Raw genomic sequence first — 18,158 nt, forward strand, 5'->3', positions numbered from 1 at the left:
TTCAGACATTCTGGTCCCCCCAGCAGTGCAGAGAGGAGAGGGCAGACCCCAGGGCCAGACAGCCTGGATGCGAATCCTAAATGGCACCTCTAGCTGCGTGACCTTGTCCTCTCTCTGCCTCTTTCCTCATCTCTGAAACATGCATAAAACTATCACTTCTATGGAAAGGTCACTGTGTAGCTTAGATAAGTGGTATCTAAGGCAGGCAGACCAGCGGCCGGCACAGGGCGGCTGGGTGAGTTAGTTCCCATCCCCATCACCATTGTTCCTTGGGCTCCGCCCTCAGTGGTTGTGCAGGATCGCCCCGCCCTGCAGGCTGAGCCCCTCCTACTTCTTCCACAACAGCCAGTCAGAGCCAGAGAGAGGCCACATTTGACTTCTCCCTTCCACCTGATGAAATCAAACATAAACATGAAACTGTGGCAGCAGGAACTCTGAGTGAGTGGATCCTGCAATCTGGGGATGTCATTCTGAGTTGGAAAGAGCCCTTAGGAGGGGACATCAGAGACCCCTGAATAATCCAGACCACAGCCTCCCAGTGACTAGCCCCCACTGCATCAGGTTACAGGCTCAGTGCCTGAAAACAAGCTTCTTCCCATGCCATTTCCAAGGAGGAAATGCCAGCAGTGTTCCTGTATGTCACCTGCAGGCATACGAGTGGAGACCCTGCCCGCCCCCAGAAAGACCTAGGAGGCAGAAATGATGAGAGAAGGAAGGAAAGAGGAAATTCCTTCATCAGTCAGTCATTCTGCAGGAATCCCACACTCAGCCAGGCACTTAGTACAAGTTGTCATTTAATCTCTATCGCAGACGTTAGTCACTATCCCCCAGGCGCCAGGTGAGGACACTGAGGGCTCAGAAAGGTAAGGTGACTGGCCCAAGGTCACCCAGGTAGTGAATGAATGGCAGAGCCGGGGCGCCCCAGGCGTCCGGGTGCCGCGCGGCAGCTCCCAGCATGCTCCGCGCTGAGCCAAGCCGGGAACCTAACACCCCGCGGCACGTCGCGAGCGAGCAGGTTTCCAAGGAGAAGGAGGAGAGGTGTTGGGAACATGCAGTTATTTACAGGATGCAGTGTGGGTTGTCGCATGGCAGAGGGAGACATCCTGAGGTGAAGAGGGAGTGGGAGAAGCTGGGTCCTCAGTTTCCTCACCTCCGAGTGGAGACAGGCACACGCCGGGTAGCACTGCCTGCAGCGCGGGTCTGGGGCGGGAGCTGGGCTGCCTGTGGTCTCCCTTGGAGGGAGGGGACTCACCCCAAGAACGGTAGGCCCCAGTGTCCCCAGAAGTGAGGGAGAAACATGCTTGGATCGTTAACGGAGCTTCTCAATTCTCCAAAGCTGGCAAATTGCTCAGGAAATGTGCAAATGAGGTCAGAGAACTTGGGACTGGGAACAGCGAGATTCAACCAGGGACACTCTGTGCGCTTGCCTTGCTCCTTAAAACCTCCCAATGGATGGCTCCCATCCTAGTTCAAGCATCCGGGCTTCTCACCGTTCTGGCAAGGACCCACGGACCCCGGACCGCCCACCTTTCTGACCCGGGGAGGGTCAGCATCGGTGGGGAGCCGTTTCTAACTCCCAAACCTGAAGGACGAGGAGGGAGTGGTTGCCGAGTCTGCAGCCGAGAGCTGTGTGGGCAGGGCCACTTGACAGGAGTGGTAGCCTTCAGCGGAGAGGCTCAGAGAGCCTGTTCTCTTCCTGCCGCCAACCCCTGCTAGCTCCTCCCGTCGACAGAACACAACCAGAAGCCCGAGGAGAGAGGCAGCCAGCTGCCCGGCCGTCTGAGCCAGCCTCCCGGGCACCAAGGAGGGTTGGGAGGGCGAGCGTGGGTCTGGAGGAGCACACAGAAGCTGGCCCAGAAGGTCATCTCCCAGCTGGTGGCGTGGGGACCTCGGTGACACTCCCGCTCTCTCTTCCTACCACGGTGAGCCTGGAAGTCATGCTGAGGTGGTGGCTTCACAACATGACACAGAACCTCCTCCCTCTTTCAGCCACAGCCCAGTGTTGTCTGACCATTACAGTGAGAAAAACAAAACAAAAAAAAAGCAAAATAACAAGAGAAATGTTTGAGAAGCTGTCGCAAAGAAATAGGTATCTTTTGAAAAATCTTTTAAAACTGATGACCTAGAATCCGGAAGCCCATTTTAGTGAGGTCTAAAATGACGCCGTCCAAAGACGTCCTGAGAGTCACCTTGAGAAGGACAATGGAGCCAAAAATCAGAGGTCTTTCAAATCCGTCCAACAGAAAGAGATGAGATAAAGGACCAAAGGACCGGTGAGAAGCTTGATGATCAATCACAGCCCGGAAGAGAGCTGAGATGAGACAGAGACACTCGGAACTTCTGAGGAAGCCTCGGCCTCTGCTTAAACTGAGGAGGCCCTCGGGGAAATTCCTGCTACTAAACTGTCCTTTGGAAGCAGGGGCGCCGAAGGCACTGCTCTGGAGGACAAATGTTCCGACTTCCACTGACAAACGAGGGGCAGACAGACCAAGCGGCAGGGGTGGCACTAGCCCAGGAGTGCTGATGCCACTCAAAGGTAAAGTTGCAGAGCTGTTGGCCAAAACCTATGTGCAGTTTTGAGGGGATGTGGGTCTGTGAACTGGGATCTGTGGATACGCAGTATGAGCAAGGACCCCACAGTGTGAGCTCTTCCTCTCCTTTAAGTCCGCGTGACCCTGAGGACCACGAAGCGTGGAAGGCGGCTTGGACAGAAAACTGAGACCAGGGTGGTCAGCTCCTTCTTGGGACAGGGGTCCTTCCAGGGCCAGGGCCTGCTTGATGAGAAGTTTTCTGCAGGAGGGGATGCACAGCTCCAAAGTTACAGATTCCAGCAGGTCTCTCCCAGGTGGCAGGGACAGGGACCTCGTACAGAACAGCTAAAGTGAAAGTGTGGCATTTATTGGTCACGTAACAGAAAAGCACAAGGGCAGAGGAGCCTCACGGGCACAGAGATCCGGGCACTCAAACGCAATCATCACAAATGTCTCCTTCCCTGCTCTTGGCTCTGGTCTTCTCCTGTTGGCATCGCCTTTCGGCAGGCTCTCCCCAGGCGGTGGCAAAACAGTCCAGCTGCGCAGGCCCACACTCTGCCAGTCCTGCCAACCCAGAGACACAGAAAGCCTCCTTCCCCTTGTTTCCAGCTAGAGCCCCAGGGCTGACTCTCATTGGCTTCACCTGGGTCGTTTTCTTTTTCATTCCAGAGCTGTGGCTACGGGTCTAATGCCCACCTTGGAAGTAGGGCGAGGAGTCAGCTCTACCAAAGCCTGGGAGTGGGAGAGGACAGGGACTCCCGAGATACCAAATATGTCAGAAACATATGTCACCACAGCACACGATGGCAAACATATCCCAATGACAAAAATGCCACAGTGATGTGACGAAGGCATGAAAGGAAATCATGGGGTTATGTGAATGGATCAAGAATGCAAAGAAAAGGGAAAGAGTTAAGATTTCAACAGGGATGGCAGCACTACTGTAGTGGTCCGTGGCCCAGCAGGGACCTGGGTCTGCAGGTTTCACCCTGAGACGATCGCTCAAGGCCCATGGGCCAGGACAAGCTGCTTCAACCCCAAGCAGGTCAGGCAATGCCATCCATGGATTTCGCCTCTGAAAACATGCGTTGAGCATTCACAGTGGGGAAGGCCCTGGGTTTGATGTCAGGGACCCACGGATGGGTGGGCAGGACACAGCCCTTGCCCTCAGGCAGCTTAGGACCCAGTGGGAGGAGACAACCAAGGGGGTGTAACTTATTAATAACAGAAGGAAATAAACTTCGGAGTGCTGAGTGCCCCGCAGCGGGAGTGCTGCGGAGGGAAGGGCCGGCCTGGTGAACAGGGGTGCGCAGGCGCCGGACCCAGGGAGGCCCTCTCCCCCATCTGGACTTGATTCCACAGGCAAGGGTGAGTCCTGGAAGGCTTTGAGCAGGGGCGTGGCACAAGCAGGAAGACGCCTCGGGGTCTTAGTGGAGCCAGACAAAGCCCAGAGGACGGCACAGAGCCCATCGGAGGGCCGACAGCAGGCCTGCGGAGGGAGACAGAGTGAGGAGTGGAAGGAGGACAGCCAGGGGAGCCCTGATCGAAGTCCGGCGGAGGAGCACTCGCTTCCTGGCTCCCGGACTGACTGACCTGGGACCAAGAAGGGCCAGCAGCTGCCCCGTGAAGTCAAAGAGAATGATGCTTCGTTCAGCTCCCGCTGGGAAAGGCGAGTGTCGCACAAAGTAAAAAATACCATTTATAATGACCCCCCAAGAGGGGGTGCAGGCTGGAAACGGGGGATAAGTCACTAACAAACAGGTGCTGGTGGCGTCCAGAGTGACAGTCATCAAGGAAGGCTGAGGGCAGCAGGGTGTCCAGGGATGATCCTACTCAATCATTAACGGCTACTTCTCCAGGGCCTGCTGGGAGCCAGGCCCTCCTCTTGGCTCTGAGCCCAGAGGCATGAAGCAGGCATCCATTCTTATGTCACAGCAGCCTTCTGAGAGGACCTGGCCCCGTGTGTGTGTTTATGGGAGCAGCGTCTGCTTCCCCTGCCAGACCAGACGGGGGCGTGTCTATTCTTCTCTGTGGTGCCCCCTGCACCTGGAGGGGTCCCAGCATGCAGTTCGTCCTGGAGTAAAGGGCTTCTCTCAGCCTCCGTGAGCCCCTATCCTCAAAGAGCTCAAAAGCAGACAAGCGTCAAGTTTGGGACCGCTGGTACTCTGATGACAAGGTCCACACGGGAGCACGGAGGACACTCCTGGCTCCACCTCTTTCCCAGAAGGGATCCCTTCACGCGTTAGCTGAGTCCTGGTGGTCGCAGTAAACGCTTGCCCAGAGCAGGGCAGACCAGGCCATCCCTCCAGGAGCAGGCAGGTCAGGCCAAGGCTCAGCAACGCCAGTGGACAGTGTGTCCAGGAGCAACGGGGAGCCCAGGTCAGGTGGTCTACCCATGGGATCAAATGAAATACACAGGTTGGTTCCTCCAAAGCTGATGCCACATGAGAGAGGGGTGGGTGCTCGGTGGCGAGATGAGCTGTGACCTCCGCATGGTTTAGGAGGGGATGATGCAACCAGACTGTGTGTGGGCCAGCTGTGGTCTTGGGCGGCCTGGAAGCCAGTCTGAAGGCACGAGCAGAAGGAGCAGTGGTCAGACGGCTAGCGTGAAGAGCCAGGCTGAGCCACACCGACCAGATGGGCACGGGGCTGCCACAGAGGGCACCTCTTACTTAGACACTTAGGACCTCGTTCTGGGGCCCGGACCTCCTGACGCCATCATTCTTGATCACACCTTCAGACTCAGACCCCCCAACCCTATTAAGGGCCAGGCTGTGGCAAGATCCCCATCTAGGTGCTCCTATTAGAGTCACCCAAACTATGGGACTGTGTCCCAAAACTCCAGAGCCGGGCTTAGCTTCTCGAAACCTACCAAGTCCCCCTCTGGGAATGTGGCCGCCTGTGGACACCACCCAGGTCATATACTGATGCCACTGTTTCTCCAACAGTGCTACCTGAAGAAGGAGCTTAATGTCTCCGAGTCAGAGCACCCTTCTGTCTGAATATATATACAGTGGCGGTGGTGACATTTCAGGTCAGGGAGGCACTGGCGTGGGAATCCAATCAAATGAAGATTACAAATCACCTTCAGCAGTTTGAGGCTCAGTAAATGAAAATTCCTTCCTCCTCGGTCCTTTAAGCCTTTCCCTGGCTTCATTTTCCCAAGACCTCTCCAACCCGATTTGTTTGCCAAATAAAAAGTGGTTCTATTTTTCTTTGTTTTTCTGCCAGAAAGAAACAACTGGAGGTTGAGTGGCACCGAGCAGCTGTTTTGAGATGTGTGGGCAGAACATTCCTCCTGTTCTCAGCCTGAGGACTAAGCCCCCCTCCGACCTCCTTCAGGCGATTTCCGTTTGGGAATACGATGTCCCAAGTCCCCAGGACACTGGGGAGGACGGAGGAAGCCCCAGGAAGGGTGAAGGAGAAAAAGAAACATCTCCCAATTCTCCTCTCAGCTGCAAATTCTTTTCTTTCTAATTCCGACTTGAACTCAGGGAAAACATGAGTCAGAGTTCTCTGACCGAGAAGATTGTAGAAGGAAGGTTTTGTCTAGCGGTCATACTGCCCCAACTCCAGAAGCAACCCCTGCCTCGCTCAGGTGTGAGAGGGAGCGAGAATTACGGCCGGTGAGACTGGGCTGCAGTTTCCTAAACACCATTTCATCTAAGCCTCACAGTCACCCTGGGAGGTCAGGGCCACCCCCACACCTTTGCCGAGGAGAAAACTGAGCCTCAGAGGCAAGTCGCACCCTCTGGAAGGGGCAGAGGGCTGCTGAGATGTAACCCACGCCTCCCCGTGGCCAAGCCCACCAGGGTCTCCCCCACGGTGCCTCTGGGATGACTTGGGCATCTGTCCCTTCCCTGCCTGGGGCTTCCAGTCCCATCTGGCTTACAAGCTGTGTGTATCTGCTCCTCCTCCTCAGAGCTGCCTCTTCACTAGGACAGCACGTGGGGTGTTGTATTGTCGTCCGCTGTGGGCATCTCTGCCCCACTCCCTTCTGAGCGCTGCCTATCAGAGGCCCCAGAGGGAAAGGATCCACCTGAGCATGTGATTGGTCCAGGTGTTCTCTCTCTATGGAGTAAGAGGGGAAAGAGGAACCCCGAAACTTCGTATACATCGCTGTTTGCCTAGGAGCATGTCCGGGGTGTCACAGGCCCTCCATGCACGGCTGCCGTCAATAATTGAGCGAGAAACACCTACCACCTCAGGCTGTTGTGCAGCTGCAAGGGCTGACCCCTGTACAACCCCAGAAGACCGCTTGGCCCACGGCAGGTGTTTCTGAGAAGTGTGGAGCTGTGTGCTGGGCTGTAACTGGGAAGGACATTTCCCGGGGGTCCAGGAGTTGGGAGTTCCGTTAACTTGCTGCCTAGTGTTGAGAAAGTCCCATCCCCTTCCTGCTCCTGTTTCCCTGTTTGTAAATCGAGGGCCCTGGGCTAGAAGACGAGAAAGGTGGCTTCTCATGCATGTTTCCTCTCCTCCCCTCACTCCACTCCTCCCCTCACACATGCACACACATGCACACACGCACGCACACGCACGCACACGCCTGCCCATCAATCTCCAGGATCACAGGCTGCTGCCTCTCCACACGCTCGCTCTCTCTCTCTCTCATTTCCTTGAGCAGAAGCTGCAGAGCTGATTAGCCTCTGGTGTCTGTGGTCCTCACACACGCCTGCCTGCTTTGGGGAGACAGCAGTAATGCCCCTCATACTCGTTTTATCAAAGAGCGAGGTCTGTTCCACGGGCCGTGATGCACTGGTCCTAGCCTCGCCGGAAACAAGGAGTCCTTCCCAGCTCCCTCGCTCCGTGGGGGCAGGGGCTCGGCCAGCCGCCTCGGCACCCGAGTGGAAAGAACATCTATGTTTGCAGCTGGAGGTGACCCCTCGAAGGCCGCCCTGCAAGGGGACAGGGGAAGGGGTCTTCCATTCCAAAAGGAGCAGTGAGGCTAAAGAAGAAAAATTCCTCCAAGACCAGGGTCATTTCCAACCCCATGACTCTAGACATTAACATTTACAGAATTGAAGATTCCAAAGTTGTGAGTGAATGTGTGTGTACACGAGTCTAAGCTGCTATCGATCCTAAAATAGTTCTACGGTGCTGTGATTCAGTTTCTTTGGTTGTTGTTTTTTTTCTGAAAGACACAGGCCCCAAACATCTGATCCTCAGGTTCTGTTGACCCGAGGCAAGGGTTTTCAGCGAGTGGGTATATCCGAAGTCCCTGGGGCCTGGGAACCAGTGCCAACTCCTGGGCTCCATCTCAGAGACTCTGACTTGGGTCACACGGGATGAGACCCAAGAATCTGGTTTGTCTAACAAGTGCCCCGCTGCAGTGGTGAGTAGGAGTGGGCCGCTCGTAGACACAGAGTGGCTAAGAAGCCTGTCTGTAGATTCTGTGATTTAAGTATGATTACAGAATGGACTTTTGTTTATGACTCTATGTTCTGGAACTCTGTTCATGTTTCTATGTGCCTGAGAGAGGACTCTAGGTTATACAGACTCTTCCTGAGCAGGGATTTCACAAGGGGAGAGGAGAAGGGACCAAGTGCCGTCAGGATGGAGGGGCATTCTGGAAGGGGAGCCCCCTGAGGGCACAGAGCTGACTCGGATGCTGCATCCATTATGCCTGAGCATCCAGACTCAGACGCGGAGGCCAGGAGGGGCGCACCGGCTGGTTCTAGAGTCACGGGAGCACCCGGGCTCATGAGGAAGACTTCATGATGGACAGGGAGGTCCGATCACGTCCCAGAGAGTTGGAAGGGCTGAGGCTAGAAGAGGGGAGACAAGTCACTGCACAGAGCTCAGAAAAGAGCCAGAGGCAAGGGCGGGAGAACATGCCGTCACAACACCCTGTGGTGCCAGGTGGTGGGGGAAATGCAGACGGGTGGGCCAGACTGGAAACTGCCCGGTTCCAGGAAAGCTGCAGACAAGAGGGACATCCCGGGGTTCTGGTTCTGCGTGTGGGCGGGCAGAGGACTGCTTCGCTATGCTAATGAGTGCCTGGATCTGGGAGGGTGGGGACAGGATGAAGGGTGGCAGAAGACCTCAGAGAATCTGGCAGGCCTGATGCTGGGCTGGGGACTGGGGACGGGTTCTGAGTGGGGGCAGGGTTCTGGGATTGAGAGGCCCCTCAGGGAGTTCACGCACACACACACACACACACACACACACACACTGTGCACCACCTACATGAGTCAGGGTTCAGATGGACATCTGGGACCCTCTTTCTGAGAAACCAAAGTAGACAGTGGAGAATTCAAGATTTCTCTAGCCTGCCAGGTGGGGCAGGGGCTGGCATCTTGGGTCCCCATAGGCCTGGCTGGTGGGAGGAGAATGGAAAAGGAGGGGTCAGTCACTCTCACTGACACACTTAACCTGCCTGCCTAACAGGTAATGACACTCTCGTGGCTGCACGTGTACAACCCTTCTGCCCCACATAATAGCAGTGACACATGTGCCAGTCCAGCCTATTGTCACACACATCTGCACACTTACACCCAGTGGTGGCACCAGTTCATATTAATGGTAACATCCTACCACCTGTGTCACCTCTCGTGGGCAGCTCCAGCTAGACAGACGCCATGCCACAGAAAGGACAGCATCCCCAGAGCCTCTGCCTCCGACACAGCTTGTGAAAGCGCCACCCGCTGTGGTCGCACACTGCACAACCAGCACACCGTACACGACACCCCGGCTGTACACCGGCACCATCACACAGTGCTAGGCATATGCCACTGGAACAGCAGCCCGCTTTGCCGCACACTGCCACACACAGACGACACGCTCACGCCAGAGTCACCCCACATCAGGGGAGGACACACCACCACCACACACTCAAGAGTCGCATGGCGGCACACCCGCACCGACCCTCCTAGCACCACTGCCCTCCACGTGGGTGCTGCCCACTTCCTGCACAGCCACACCCTGATGGGCACACACACACACACACACACACAAACGCACATTGCACGCCAATGGGTTTGCCTTCACGCTGTGTCATTTCATGTCGAAGGAGAATGACCAGGACCCTGACCTCACACCTTAACAGGGATGGCACCCTGGCCATTATCAGTGACAAGAGGAAAGCCATGCATCAGATGAGCCAAGTGGTCTAGAGCCGTTCCCTGTGTACTGCCATGCTTCTGCCTGGGGCACATGGCCACCCCTTCCAACCACGAGCAGCTCTGCCCTTCCAGGTGCCAGCTAGAAGAGCAGGATGCGGAGCTGGCATCTGGAGCTCTCCGATGCCTCCCTGCACCCACCCAGCAGGCCCCAGATCAGGGCTGGCAGTTGGCGCTCCCCAGACGCCTGCCCACCTCCCGCTCTGCACCCGGAGCGCCCTTTGGGCTGAGGCAGTTGCAGGGAAGAAATCGGCTGACCTTTGGACGACAGCCATTCTCGCTGATACCCACATTTATGCTCTGTGACAGCTGTCGTTCGTCACATACTGTTCCTCGATCCCCACACAAAGTACTGACATTAGCTCTCTTGATTGGCTTCCTAGTGAACATTCAAGGCATGCACGTATCATTTTAAAAATCTGTTCAGATCTGGCCCCCTGCCCCAGCTGGCGGAGCTCCTAAACAGCAGTGGAGATTCAGCACAGACCAGGGGAAGGAACCCTAAGCAGAGCCAGACCCACGTTCTACCAGGTGACTCTCAGAACCTGTCCAGAGAGAGCAGGCTCTGCAGAGACCCGAGGCTGGGGGGCGGGGGTGAGGGTGGGGAGGCGAATGCAGCCGGCTGGATTAGAGACGCCTGAGATGGAAGGCCGTGCCGACCACCCACATGACACGAGGACCCCGAACTGGGTGTGAATTCTTTTTTTTTTTTTTTTAAGTGAGAAAACTAGATAGGAAAGACTGTAAATGTCAATGTAAAAAAATATCTGCAGAGCAAAAGTTACATTTCCATAGGCTGTGGAATGTGCAGAAGAGAAGGAGCCCAGGGTGGTGGACGGACCACGGAGCTCGGTGTCGGGCCGGCCCGGGCTGGCGTCCTGGCTCTGCCCAAGACTCGCGGTAGGTCCCTGGGCCTTGTCTTCCCCGTCTCGAAAACAGGGGTTTACATGAACTAAAGGAGAGATGTCATTCATGCAAAGCCCCACAGTGAGCGCCTGAGGCATACTGGGAGCCCGACAGTCGCTATTGCTATGATTAGTAGGATTTCAATCATTAGGAAACACTTTTAATGTGTAGTGACTTTTCTGCAGTGAAAACAAGAGTATCTGTTCGTGTCCAGACTGGTAACACTGAACAAGGAGCAAGCATTCATCTCTCCACCATCTTCTCTTGACAGGAAGCACCAATAGCTCAAGTGTCAGGATTTACCCTAAGCATTCAACAGGGTGAAGTCACCAAAACTTGACTGAGCTGTCCTTTTATGCACCAGTAAGACTTTCTGCAGTAGACATGACTCATGTCAGCTCATGCAGTCTTAATAGACTCATAGGAGCTTGGGTTCAAAGGGGGATTTAGCTGCCACCTGTCACCCTTACTGCCATCTTCCAGGACTGGGGAGCTCACCACTTCACGTAAGGCACTCCGTACTGTGGCCGGACAGCTCATTGGTGTTACGTTCTTCCTCTTAGAGCGTCTGTCTGCTCCCTTGACCTTTCCCCCACTGCCCTAATTCTGTCTTCAGAGCCGTAGAAACAATAGTATTCCTCTTTCTTTTCGATGGTCATTCATTCATCCAAGGAGCATCTATCTCCTCAGCACCTGCTCTGCCGGGCAGCGTGTGAAGTGCTGGAATGACAGCTGAGCACGACTTGCCAGCCCTTCAGGGCCAACTCCCCTTCTGGCAGTCTCTCCTCCAGGAGGGTGGGCCTCAGATCTTTCAACCTGCCCTCATCTGACCTGTCCGGATGCCCACCACCAAACCACCACCTTCTCTTCTAAACATACTCTCGCTTACCAAATTCCACCTCAAACTGTGGTGCCCAGAACTGAGCTCAGTATTTTTCTGAAGGTTAAGTTGGGTTTTTGGGCCAGATTGGTCAACATCCACATCAAAGGCAACACCCGTTGCGGAGAAACCCCAAATGTAACCACAATGCGACCAGCTGTAAGAACCGTAAGAACCGTGAGAATGGAGAGAAAGGAGGGAGGAAGAGGAGGAGGACCGTGAGTCCCGAAACGGCAGGCCGTCAGATCTCCTTGCCCAGAACTCCCCTCAGGCATCAGTGCCGAGTCTAAGTCATCCTAATCAAAGAGCCTCCCTCTGCCCTGCTCCATTAGTGTCTGCCACAGGAAGCGGAAGGAAAATCCAGAATGGCCCAGTCTAGTGCTAAGCAGGGAATTCGGACATAAAGGAAGGACCTTCCCTACGCCGAGCCCCCTAGCCTGTAGAGGGAGAACAGAGATGAGCTTCAGAAGGTGACCCTCCAGGTACCGGAGCAAGATCCACCCTGGCCTCTGACTTGTGGGGAAAGGGCTCTCCACCCTGAGGCCTCTGCTGTGAACATGTGCAAAGGAGTAGTCCCCCTTATTGAAACAAAATCCCGCCTCCTGCCTCTCCCAGACCCAGTCCTGGCTGCTCCTGCCACACCCTTGCTGGAAGGATGCCATCCCCTTCCAGGAGCAGAAGTCACCTCCACTCTGACACAACCCTGGTTGATGTGTAAACTCCTGCAAATCTTTTCAAGGCCTGATACAGGGCCCCTCCTCTCTTAAGCCATTTTCCTACACATTGGGCTGGATTAAAGGAAGCATGTTGGAGCCAAAAGATGGCAGGCAGAATGGAAAGACTCATTACAAGACAGCAATGAAACAAACACACAGAAATAAAAGTGTGTGAGGATGAGGAAAGGCTAGGGGCGGCGGCACATGCGGCCCTGCCCCCTGGGGTCCCCTCTTCTTCCCTGGGCCTTGGAGAGGAAGAAGTGACCTTCTAGAATAGAGTTACCGCAGGATTCCTTAGTCTGCCCAGGATAGCTGATCTAGAAGGGACGGCCTGGCCTCAGTCCGCTGCTACGTGGCAGCAGTCTGCAACCTCTGGGGCCATGTGGAGGGCTCCCTGCCCCCTGTGGGGCCTTACCCACAGCATGCATCAGTACTTCCTGAATGCTCCTGAGGCGGGACACTGTGCTGAGGCCACCAAGATGGTCTGGTGGCAGTCCTGTCCTGTAGGAGCTCCCAGGAAGAGGCATGCGAGCAGAGGGACAGCCCTGAAGCAGGCGTGCGTGCGTCTCGGGGTGGTGGGAACCCTGGGGAGAGTGCTCCCACCTCCACCTGGAGGAGTCAAGGAGGACCTTCCTGCGCGGTGACCTTCCCGTCCTGCCTTAGAGAACCGGTCCTCCATCCCCTCGGGCACTGAAACAGCGAGCCTGTGCCCCTAGCAGCTCTGGCCGAGACAGGTGGCAGCAGGGAGGGCTGGCAGGGTGAGCAGGACAGGCAAAGGTGAAGAAGGAAGGGATGTTCAGGGAGAGAAGAGGGGGGGAAGCAGGGAGAAAGGGAGAGGGAGGAGGAAGAGAGGGGAGAGAGGAAGAGAGGGAGGGACAGAGGAAGAGCGGAGAGAGAGGGAGAGAGAGAGAGATTTGAATTTCCCATCTGGAAGGGGAGCAGCAGCACGTCAGGGCCTGGCTGAGGGGTGTGATTGGAGGGCGCCTCCGGCGGCAGCAGCGGCCCCAGCTCGCCGGGCGGAGTTGCACGCGGCGGCGGCAGCGGCGGTGGGAGCTGGAAGAGCAGGAGGAACCGCCTCGCTGAGTCTGGCCGGCCGGAGCCCTGCAGAGGCTCAGACGGTTGCAGGGACCGCAGGTCGGTGCTGGCCGCGGGCCGGGAGGGCGGAGCCGGCTGTGGGCAACAGGGTCCCGGCTCTCCTCTCGAGGCTGGAGGGCTGCCCGGGAGGCTGGGGAGTAATGCTTTCGGGGGGACAGCTCCCCAAGACAGCCGAGGCGCAGGAACAGGGGGCCGCGCGGCAGCAGCAAGCACCCTCCCAGGCGCTCGTTGTGGTGCTGAAAGGACAGCTCCCTGCCCGGGGAAGCGAGCAGGCTGGGAGGAAGGGAAGGGGAGCAGACTGGGAAGGGGTGTGGGCCCCGGGACCCCTCCCCCACAGAAGCCCCAAACAGCTTGGCTCCTGAGGAGCCAGGACCGCCCGAGGGCAATGGGAGGGTCTGGTCTGAACCCAGAGAATAACTTCGAGCTCCCAAGGGTGGGGGTGGAGGTAGGGATCTCGATCTAAGCTACTTAACTGGGAGCCCGCCAGGGCCCTCGAGCCCCGGAGGAGGAAGCCGCCCCCGCGAGGTACAGTATGGGCTCCCAGAGTGAATCAGAGGGCGGTGGGAGGGGAGCAGACAAACCGCAGGTGGCGGGGAGGGAGCCTAAATGCCTTCTCGGGGTGGGGGACCAAGGGGATTATTTGTCCTCGGAGGAGCCTTGCTTGGGGCAGCCCAGCAAGCTGCCTGTGGTCATCAGGAAGGATCTCTTCTGTGCCCTCGCCGGCCCCACTCTGCCCCCTCCCTCAGCAAAGTTTGAGACCGGGCTGAGTCCTGGGTTGGAGATATGTGTTGGGGGAGGGGTGCTCTCAGTCGCCAAGCGAGAGCCCAGGCAAAGCGGCTGGCTGTGCTGGTCGGTGTGGGGGCCGGAGAGAGGGGCGCCAGGATCCCCGTTCCCCCTTCTGCGGGAGGCGGGGTGCAGGGAGCCGCAAAGCCCCCCCCCCAGTGCTCTTCTGCAGGGGCAGGTACCTACCCCTGTCCCTTCTCCCCTGCCCCTGCCCCTCCCCCAGTGCTGCTCCCCTCCAGGGGTGTGGGATGGGACGGGGTGGGTAGGGTAGAGTGGGGGTAGATGAACAACCTCTGTTAGGGGAGGGTGGCAAAAAAGCAAATGAGTGTTGAATTGAGTTGCAGTGAATATAGTCCGGACTTGAGCCATTTAAAAAATAAGAAGAAGAAAGAAAACAGAAAAACAACCACAAGGACAAACACTGCAGGTGCCTGAGCCTGCTTGTCAGATGGCAGGGACCCAGTTCTGAAACCGGCCAGAGGCTCAGACGGCAGAGCCTCGGGAGGTGCCCCGGCTGCCTTCGGTCTGGGACAGGCTGGGAGGGAGTCAAGGAGAAGAAGCTGAAGAGGCACCTTATCCGGGGAGCGCTGAAGGCAAGGAAACCTAATGCTGCAGCACCCCTTTATCCCATCCTCCGCCTCCCCTCCCCCAACCCAGCACCCCCAGCACACCCCCCCTCCACCAGCCACCACCACCTTTCCTGCTCCGGGATAAACCCAAGCTTCGGGCAGAACCGCTGAGGAGCGCCTCCTGGCGGTCTAGATAAAATCCTCCACTGCACGCAACCTGCTGGACCTCGGCACTCCTACAGGCATATGGCAAAATCCCTCCACACACGCCCGCACACACGCCCGCACACACGCCCACGCAGGTGCACGTGATGCCTAAGTGCAGAGGCAGCACGCAGATCATACCTCAAACGCGTACATTCTCACACGTTCATAGAACATTCAAGTCAGCAAGTACATCCCAAGGCTGGCTCCACCAGGAACCAAGAGAAACTGCGGACTCTGGGACAGAAAACAATGCACAGGACACAGGGAGGAGCCCAGGGGGACGGGGAAGAGAAAGACACAGAGCTGGACAGAGCACAAGCTGGAGGCAGTCACGGCTCCCTAGAACAGGGATCTCCAAGCTTTTTACACAGGGGGCCAGTTCACTGTCCCTCAGACCATTGGAGGGCTGCCAAATACAGTGGTCCTCTCACTGACCACCAATGAAAGAGGTGCCCCTTCCAGAAGTGCAGTGGGGGCTGGATAAATGGCCTCAGGGGGCCATAGTTTGGGGACACCTGCCCTAGAAAGTGCCAAGGGTAGCAAGCGAGGAAGATCCCAACACGTCCCATTGAGGAGATCCGGCACATTTCATGGAGGGAATAATGTTTGAGAGGGATATTTGAAAATTAATACTGCTGCTGTTGATGACAAAGATGATGACGATGATGATGGTGATGATAGCCAATATGTACTGGGCACCTACTATGTGCCAAATACCGGCTGAGCATTTAATTAATGTCCACCACATGCCTAGGGCATACGTGTTATTGTCTCCATGTTACAGAAAAGCCACTTGCTCAAGGTCACTTATAAATAGTGGAACCAGGATTTGAACTGGCAGAGATGAGGTTAACGGGTCCTTTCCAAGGCTGCGGAAACAGCACAAACCAAGGCCCCGGGGCCTGGAGGTAATACTATGTGTTGGAGCACACCTGAGGCGGAGCCACAGGCAAGGAGTTGGAAATGAAGGGCAAGGCAGGCAGGTGCTGGACTGTGCAGGATTGAAGGTCAGCACAAGGACTCTGACCGGTTTAACAAGGTCATGTGGAGCCGTGGCAGGCTGGGTTTGTAGGAGATTTGCCCTCTGGGAAGAGTAGCCGGAGACCATGTGGAGGCCAGATGAGAGCTGAGGGAGAGACAGAGTCTAAGTTTATGCACAAATCCAGAACCGCGAGGCCCCAACCAAGGCATTAGCGGCCGTGGGAGAGGGGGTGTGTGAACACTGACCGCTCTGTGAAGCTCCAGTTCCCGGACTGCTCCCTCAGCGCCCCATCCCGACTGTCACTCACCGAGTCCCTGTGTGGTCTCTGCCCAGCGTCTGCCTCCACAGCCGCCCGAATGCTGTGACAGCAGAGGCTGGGACTCCCTCGTGCCCTGCCTGCCACGGCCTCAGCACCCAGAACAATGCCCGGCAGAGAGCGGGTGCTCAGAGACTATTTGTGGTGTGAGTGAGTAAGTGAATTCGCTGAGTCTGGCCCTTTCCGCTGAGACAGGTGGGACCAGGCACACTGGAGGAGAGGACGGTTGGGTGAGGGAGGCAAGGATGAGACTGCTCCTTGGACAAGGTGAACTGAGATTATCCACGCAACAATACCCAGCAGAGAGTGAAATGTGTAGGTTTGTGAAGAGAGTGGGTGAAGGGAGAAGGGGGGGAGAGAAGGGGTGAGGGGAAGAGAGATCAATCTGTGGCTATTAAAAGGAATAAACCAATAACAAGAATAGGTGAGATTCCCAAGAAAGATAGTGGGGGAGGGAGGGGCAGTGGGAAGGGAAGAGGGGGAGTGATTGCCTAATGAACAGCTACATCTGAAAGCAGCAATTTCCAATCAGTATGCTGTGGCACACGGCGTGCTGCAAGAATGCTAAAAACATGCAATACCTGGCTGTTCAGTCAGGGGCACTGACCTCTTTTCCCTTAGACTGTCGGATAAAGAAAAATTACAACAGCCAACACAATAGATGTCTGATGTGAATGAGTCAAAATTATACCTGCTTTTTGTCAGATCAGCAAAAATTATATTTTTTGGTATGCCTCAGAATTTTAGGGATTAGTTTATGTGTGCCGTGAGATGAAAAAAGTTGAAAATGGCTGTTTTAAAGGAAAGGAGCCAGCAGAGGAGGGAGAGAGGTCCTGTCTGATAAGAAGAGCACAAGAGTGCTGTGTCATGGAATTCCGGAGCTCCAAGAAGGCAGAAGAAGCCTGGAGTGGGGGGTGGTCATCCTCCACATCTGACGCTGCAGACAGACGCATGGAGGAGGCGGAGGGCTGTGCAGACACTCCCGGTCCGCCGGGTCTGATGTGCAGGCGCCTCTGGCAAGTGTGACCCGGGCAGTTTGGGGGGCAGTGCAGAGGCAGCAGATCCCTGATCTGAGGGCTGTAGGGCGTGACTAGGAGGGGGAAAAGCAGAGACACCAAGTCATTGAGATCCCTGCACCATGAAGTGAGAGGGCAGAGACAGACGAAGGGGAGGGTGGGGTCAGAGCCAGAGTTGGAGAAGCAGGGGATAAGAGACCCACGGAGGAGAGATTTAAAAGAGGGAGTGACGAATGGATCCAGGAGGAGGTGCAAAGGGAGAAAATCTGAGTGAAGGCAGATGGCTTGGCTCCCAGGGAAGGAGGGGCCCTCTTCCTCAGGAGCTAGGAGGAGGGGAGGGCACAGGGCTCACACTAGCTGGCATTCATCGCTTTGAGAACAGTAACAGTCCCCACCGACTGGCCCCCATCCCGTGCCAGACGCAGTCCATAAATTATTCCTAACCTTTCACAGTGGTATTATAATCCTCACTTTATAGAGGAGACCAACACCAGAAAGGTTAAGTCAATTACTCATCGTCACACAGCCAGAAGGTAGCAGATTGAGGATGCAAGTCAGCCGTGCCTGACCACAGAGCTCACGGAGTCTTCCCCTGCACCACGGGAAGTGAGGGGAAAGTCACCTGCTGAGCGGATGGCGTAAGAGTGCGCTGGGCCTCGCGATGGCGGTTAGGGAGGCCTGGACAGGGCGAATAAGACCTTGCTTAAGAGCTAAGAGGACCATGCTGGGAGTGGGCAACAGAACTTTGAGGAGGATCCTAGAAGCTTGGCTCAGTAGCCCCAGCAGGCCCGGAGTAGGAGGCACCCAGAGCAATATGGACGTAAGCATGGAGAACACTCCACCCTTGAGTAGATACATCGTGTCCTGGGGACAAATGGTGATCATTAGTGTTTGAGAACAAATGAATGGAAGCAGAGGAGTCTGGAGAGGGGGACGGTTTAGTGACAGAGAGGCGGCATGTTAAGTCTGAGCAGGGCCCATGGTAGGAGTGTGTACGAGAAATGCAAGTGCACTTCTTGACTTACTTATGGCCTCTTTC

General features: G+C 56.1%; 1 protein-coding gene across 3 annotated transcripts in view; it reads left to right on the forward strand.

Annotated features, from left to right (window-relative positions):
• Nucleotides 1–18,158, forward strand: part of CPLX2 (complexin 2) — a 67,212-nt gene that overhangs the window by 41,429 nt on the left and 7,625 nt on the right. Inside the window, exon 1 of one of the 3 annotated variants that reach the window (XM_066273331.1) lies at nucleotides 13,123–13,285. The exons of the other annotated variants lie outside the window; for them this stretch is intronic. The gene's annotated coding sequence lies outside the window, so the exon portion shown is untranslated. Of the gene's footprint in view, nucleotides 1–13,122; nucleotides 13,286–18,158 lie in introns of those variants that run through there. 3 annotated transcript variants of the gene reach the window in all.

The sequence above is a fragment of the Saccopteryx bilineata genome, chromosome 4 (assembly GCF_036850765.1).
Source record: "Saccopteryx bilineata isolate mSacBil1 chromosome 4, mSacBil1_pri_phased_curated, whole genome shotgun sequence".
In the NCBI taxonomy this organism is placed as follows: domain Eukaryota; kingdom Metazoa; phylum Chordata; class Mammalia; order Chiroptera; family Emballonuridae; genus Saccopteryx; species Saccopteryx bilineata.